Genomic DNA, 6,000 nt, shown 5'->3' on the forward strand with positions numbered 1-6,000 from the left:
GACTTCCTTTGTTTTTGATGACCTTGACAGTTTTGAGAACTACGGCCTAAATATTTTGTAGGATGCTTCTGAACTGGAATTTATCTGATTTTTCTCATACTTAGACTGGTGTTACGATTTTTTGGAAGGAAAACCATGCAGGCCAGGAGCCATTTTTATCATATCACATCAAGGATAGACAGTATCAATATAACTTATCATTGTTGATACAGTGTTGACCTTGATCAGCTGGATAAATTAGTGTTTGTTAGGTTTCTCCACTTTCAAGTGACTCTGTCTCACCCTACTCCCTTTCTATCACTGCACTCTTTGGAAAGAAGTCACTATATGTAGCCCACACTTAAGGAGTTAACCCCTCATCTCCTTGAGGGTGGAATATCTACATAGATAGATTACCTGGAATTCTTTTGTAAGAGAGATTTGTGTCACCCCCTCATTAATTCATGTATTCAGTTACTTATTTATGTCTGTATGGGATCATGACTATTTTATACTTTGTATTAGAATCTAATACTACTTTATTTTGTTGATCAAATTATTCCAGCTTTGGCCTTGAAAGCTCTTTCATTTGTCTCCTTGTGCCTCTCTGACATGTCCCCACTGATGTAGGGTGGTTTTATGTTTTTGGAGCACTTCCTTGCTTTCTGGAATTGCAAGATGCTCCAGGCTTTTTTTTTTTTTTAAGATTTTATTTTTAAGTAATCTGTACACCCATCATGGGGTTCAAATTCACAAGCCCAAGATCAAGAGTCACATACTTTATCAATTGAGCCAGTCAGGTGCCTGTCTAGGCTGATCTTGTATATTTCCTGTACCAGTCCTTAAATCTGCCATTTCTCTAAGGAACCTTGCCCAGTTCCTTTTATTGGGGAACACTATTAGAAACCAAGATGTAAGCAATAGGTGTGCTCATTGCTGCTGGGATGTCATTGCTGATGGAGCAAAGAAATATATATATGTATGATGAAGTAATATGTAACATTTTTTATAGTATAAAAATATTATTTATATAAACATATCTAGAGTACTTTTATATGTAACCATCTGTATCTCTGTTTAGTTAAACATAAGTTCATACTAATGAAGAGACTTTTTATTGTACACTATTTTGAACTTTTTGAGGTTTTTAAAAATTGTATCAGTATGGTAGTTTGTCAATCATTTTAAAAAGAAATAATATACTGTTTGAAATGTCCTAGTGGTAAGATAAATTGTGTGTGTGTGTGTATACACACACACACACACACACACATATATATATATGTATAACACACACACATATATATATGTGTATATATATATATATATATATATACATATATATAAATATATAAAACCTTATTAGTTGTGGATTACCAGATGAATAAGTTCTATTGAAAAGGTGCATATATATAAAAATTTTGTGAATCAATCTTTCAAAAATTTATTAGGGAAAAACATATTAGGGGAACTGGGTGATTAAAATAATTCATGTGAGTTATTCTTTCATAAAAAATGATCTCCCTATGAATTTGTATGTTGCATGAGTACTTCGACACAGTCAAAATGGAACTAATTACCTTCTTTCAATGCCATTCTTGAATACGCTGCTCTTCCTGAATTTTCCATCTTGGTAAATGGCATCCCATCCATCTAGTTGCTCAAGGCAGGAACTTAGGAGACTTCCTTGATTCTGTCTTCTTTGTTGCCTCTGATGTCACCCTATTGTCAAGTCTACTTTTTAAACATTTTTAAAGTTTATTTATTTATTTATTTTGAGAGAGAGACAGAAAGTCATCAGGGGACGGGAAGAGAGAGAGAGAGATAGAATCCCAAGCAGGCTCTGTGCTGTCAGCACGGAGCCTAATGTGGGGCTCGAACTCATGAACTGTGAAATCATGACCTGAGTTGGAGTCAAGAGTTGGACGCTTAACTGACTGTGCCACCCAGGAGCCACTCAAGCCTACTTTTTAAATAACTCTCCAGTTCCTCCACTTCTCTCTATCTCCACTGCTATTGCCTGGGTTTAGGCCAGGATTATCCCCAGGGCAATAGCCCCCTAATGGTTCTCCCTGTTTCTCTTCTTGCTCTATTCACAAGTTATTCTTCAAACTAGCCAAAAACAGTTGTAAAAATGTAAACCTGGTCAGGTTCATCCTTAGCTTAAAATTTCTCCAAATGACTCTCCATTGCCTTCTTCTATGCACCCATGGTACTGATTGAGCTCTCTCTGCCTTGGAGGCTTGTTTCTTCCTCGGCTTGGGACTCCTTCCCCTCTTCACCATCCCTAGCTTCTGTCTTGGTTTCCTTGCCCCCTTTGTGGAGGCTTCCCTAGTAGCCGAAGGCCAGGGTCAATGTTTTTCCTACCCAGGTTTTAGCACTCTTAATATGCATGCACTTACCACACTGAAGGGTGCTTGTCTCAATCTGCTATTCAGATTCCATATGATCTTTAGGATTATATGTGAATAGTACCTAACTCATAATGTTGATGTGAGAATTAAATGCAATTCCTGGCACATAGTAAGCCCTTGATAAACGTTAGTTATTATGATTGAGTTTTGGAGTCTGGGGAGTAGTTTGTTAGGTCTTGGTATATTTTGAGCTTCATTTCAAAAAAAGGTACGTGAATGTATGTATATATGTTATTTGATGTTGCCAGGAATAGCTAATTTTATCCGTCAAAAATTTCTTCCTAGCACGCTCTTTTGAGTCATGGATTTTGGCTTTTAAGTAAGCTAAAGGTTGCTAATTGGGAGAACGGCCAGAAAAACTTCTCCTCAGCTTTTGAATCACATGTTGAACAAATCTGGCATCACAAGCATCAAGCTGCCTTCTGTTTCTAATCATTTTTCTTTCTAATTTAGTTTCTCCCACCAAAAGGGATTATAATTGATTTTCACCACAGAGTCCATGGAAGATGTCACAAGATGTAAAGGCAATTATTTTCAAGTAGATGGAACCCATATTTGTGAGCGTCCCCACTGGCTCTGTCCCAAATGCTAAGTAGTAACAAGACTTTCCTGGATTGAGACGGTGTGTTGCTGATCTGAGGCAACTGGCAAAAGTTTTGGCTAAGAGACTATTCTTCTTTCTTCTCACCTACCCCTCTGACATTCTTTAAAACAACAACAACAACAACAACAACAACAACAACCAAGAAAAAAAAAACAAGAAAAAAAAAGGCAAGTAGCAGCATCTTATTTATGAAAGCCTCTCTAAGAGCATACTGGTCAGTGGTCTGGCCCACGAAGGCTTGAATCCAGGTCCTATCTCAAAATAGACTTCCCTTAGAGAAAAGCACTCTCCTTCCTAAATTACATGTTTCCTTCCTTTCATCTCTTTGCTTCCCAATATCTCCCCTCCTTCCCTTTCTCTAACTGGCAGACAACAACCTCCCTCCTCTAGAGTTCCCATATTTGACTCTTTCCACCATTCTTACTGTTGCCTAAACCTAGGCATTTGTTTCTGCTTTGAAACTCCCATAAAAGGAGGGCAATCTGGAAATGACTTTTTGTCAACACAAAAGCCAATATATTGTAAAGTAATAAACATTTACAAAAAGAGGAAAACTGCAGCTACAGCAAAGAACAAAAATCAGGGGCAATGCGGTTCACTCCTCCTCTGTGTCTCCCCCAAATCAACACATCAAGCCTTCTCTAGGAAGCCTCACCAGCATCTGCCTTGGGTTGAATGCTCCTTCTTCCTTGGAGATCTCACTATACTTTTATTCTGAGCAACATTTGACATCATCTTGTGGTAGTGCCAATTCCTTCTGTGTGTGTGTGTGTGTGTGTGTGTGTGTGTGCGTGCGTGTGTGTGTTGCACTCCCAGTAGAAATGTTTCTTGTGGGCTGAAGCTTATCTCTGAGATTCTGGGCAAGTTTCCTAACCAATTGCACAAGTATAAGGAAGTAATAATCATTTATCACATTGTTGTGATAATTAAGTACAGTGAGAGAAGTTTCTAGACCACACTAAAGTATTCAATGGTTAGTTTCTTTGTTTTTCTTCTTTGGTTTTGTGGTCTCCTCCATGGTGACCATTGCTGTCCAATGGGAAAGGATACACAGCACTGACTCAGCACTGGATTCTGGGTTTGAGTCCCATTTGTTAGGGAATTCTGGAAACATACTTCATCTCTCCATGTGTCATTTTCCTTGCTGGCAAATTGGGGATAATAATGGTATTTACTTCATAGGGTTCCTGCAATAATTAAATGAGGAGTAGGTAAAGCAATTAGAACCTAGCACATGGTGAGTACTCAGCAAATGTTGGCTGTTATTATTAGCACAATGCTCAGTGTAGAGTAGGCGCCTAAAAAATACTTAGGATGAATTGGAAAAAATTTCATAGCACAGTCCTTTTAACAAACAGATCAACTGGGGTAACCTTCGTCGCTACCCAATGGTTGTCTACTTTTCTATTTAGTTTGCCAATTTATCTTACACCTGGGCCTTGTAAACCATTTGGGGGACCAGTTCAAATTGCATTCAGGTCATAAAAATCAAAAATCGTTTGGAAGACAAAAGCCAGAAGGAATTAGTAAGTGGAATTATAATCAAATAGGAAAGGTGTTCAACGTGGGTGAATGAGAGATTCCCACTGGTATACATCTTATTTAAAATCTTAATTAGAGTTCTGGAAAAAGCAAAGTCATATGCTAATGTAATGTTAATATAATTACGTTGGGGACAAATGGAAATGCTAATACGGGCTGAGGACCACTATAAAGAAATCTAAATAAAGGCTTTTTTTCTTCTAAAGAGCTCGTAATGTATTACAAATAATGTCACTAATCTGAATCTAAGTATTTCCATAAAAGTAGAATAGGATTGTGCATTCAGTAATATGGCTTTCTTTTTAAAAAGTGTTTTTAATTGTATCTGTGTTACAATGGGAGGAATCACCTAGTTTACAGGGGGAATAAGATAAATAGAAATCCTCAGTCCTTTCTGCCAGGTTCCCTTTCCCAAAGGCGACCACTTTTCAGATCCCGTAACTGATTCTTTGATGTGTACGTCCACATCTCTACATCATATGCATGCATTTCCATTTATTTTTTTCAGTTTTCTTACCAGATGGGAGGAGGAGTTAGCTCTTTCCTGTGTTCCCACTACTGCCAAACCCCTGCATACTACGTTTCTCCACCTCCTGAGACGGGGTCATACTTTTGGTTTGAATCATAGTGATATTCACATTATTAGAATTCTATTTTCTATTCACAAAGGAGCTATGTGGTAAGCTTTTTATTTCCTGGGACTTCCCCCCCCCCCCCACCCCAGCGTTCCCTTAGTTTCAGTTGTCTTGGTTTTTTGTTTGTTTCTTTATCTTGCGTTATTTGTTTGGTTTGCTATGACCACTAATGCACATCACTGTGTAACCCCAACCCTCCTCCAGCATAATGGAAGTCTTCTTTCAATATGCACATCACGTCAAGTATTTGATTAACTTCATCTTGAAAAAGCCTCTCCCACGGTCATCTGAACTGCTTCACAGTCAGAAATCTGCCTTCCCCATCATCCTGTGCATTCCCTCTGCCTGTCCCCTGCGCACATCTTTTCCTGCCTCCTAACTTCCTCTCTGTTGGTTTATTCATCCTTTAGATGGAGCACATCCTCTATCCACCAGCTTCCTGATGAAGGGTGTGTGGGAGGGAAAATTTTTGAGAACTTGCAAGCCCGAAAATGTCTTTATTCTTTGCTCATACTTGATTTATAACATGATTGAGTTCAGGATTCTGGGTTGGAAATGATTTTCCTTCACAATTTTGAAAGCATTGCTTCATTGTCTTCCGTCTCCCAGAGTTCCTTTGGAGAAATCTGAAATCGCTTAACCTTTATGCTGTTAAATAACAAAAATTAGACAGTAAATTCTGAAGATCTAGTTGACTTTATTGATTCATGATTTGGGCAGTATCCCATCTTAGCAAGTAGAAGGGAGATCCAAGGGGCTACAGGAAAGGAAAGGTTTTCAAAGTTAGAGAGGGAGCAGATAAAAGGAAATTAGCAAAGAATCCATT

At 38.2% G+C, this 6,000-nt stretch overlaps 1 protein-coding gene across 1 annotated transcript in view; it reads right to left on the reverse strand.

Moving 5' to 3' along the window:
- The window catches only part of SLC26A4 (solute carrier family 26 member 4), a 66,650-nt gene extending 61,413 nt beyond the window's left edge, over nt 1–5,237 (reverse strand). The window contains exons 1-2 of the mRNA XM_045052255.1: nt 4,048–5,237; nt 1,560–1,690 (exon numbers count right to left, since the gene is read on the reverse strand). The gene's annotated coding sequence lies outside the window, so the exon portion shown is untranslated. The remainder of the gene's footprint in view (nt 1–1,559; nt 1,691–4,047) is intronic.
- Nucleotides 5,238–6,000: the final 763 nt, after the last annotated feature.

Source organism: Felis catus, chromosome A2 (assembly GCF_018350175.1).
Source record: "Felis catus isolate Fca126 chromosome A2, F.catus_Fca126_mat1.0, whole genome shotgun sequence".
NCBI lineage: Eukaryota > Metazoa > Chordata > Mammalia > Carnivora > Felidae > Felis > Felis catus.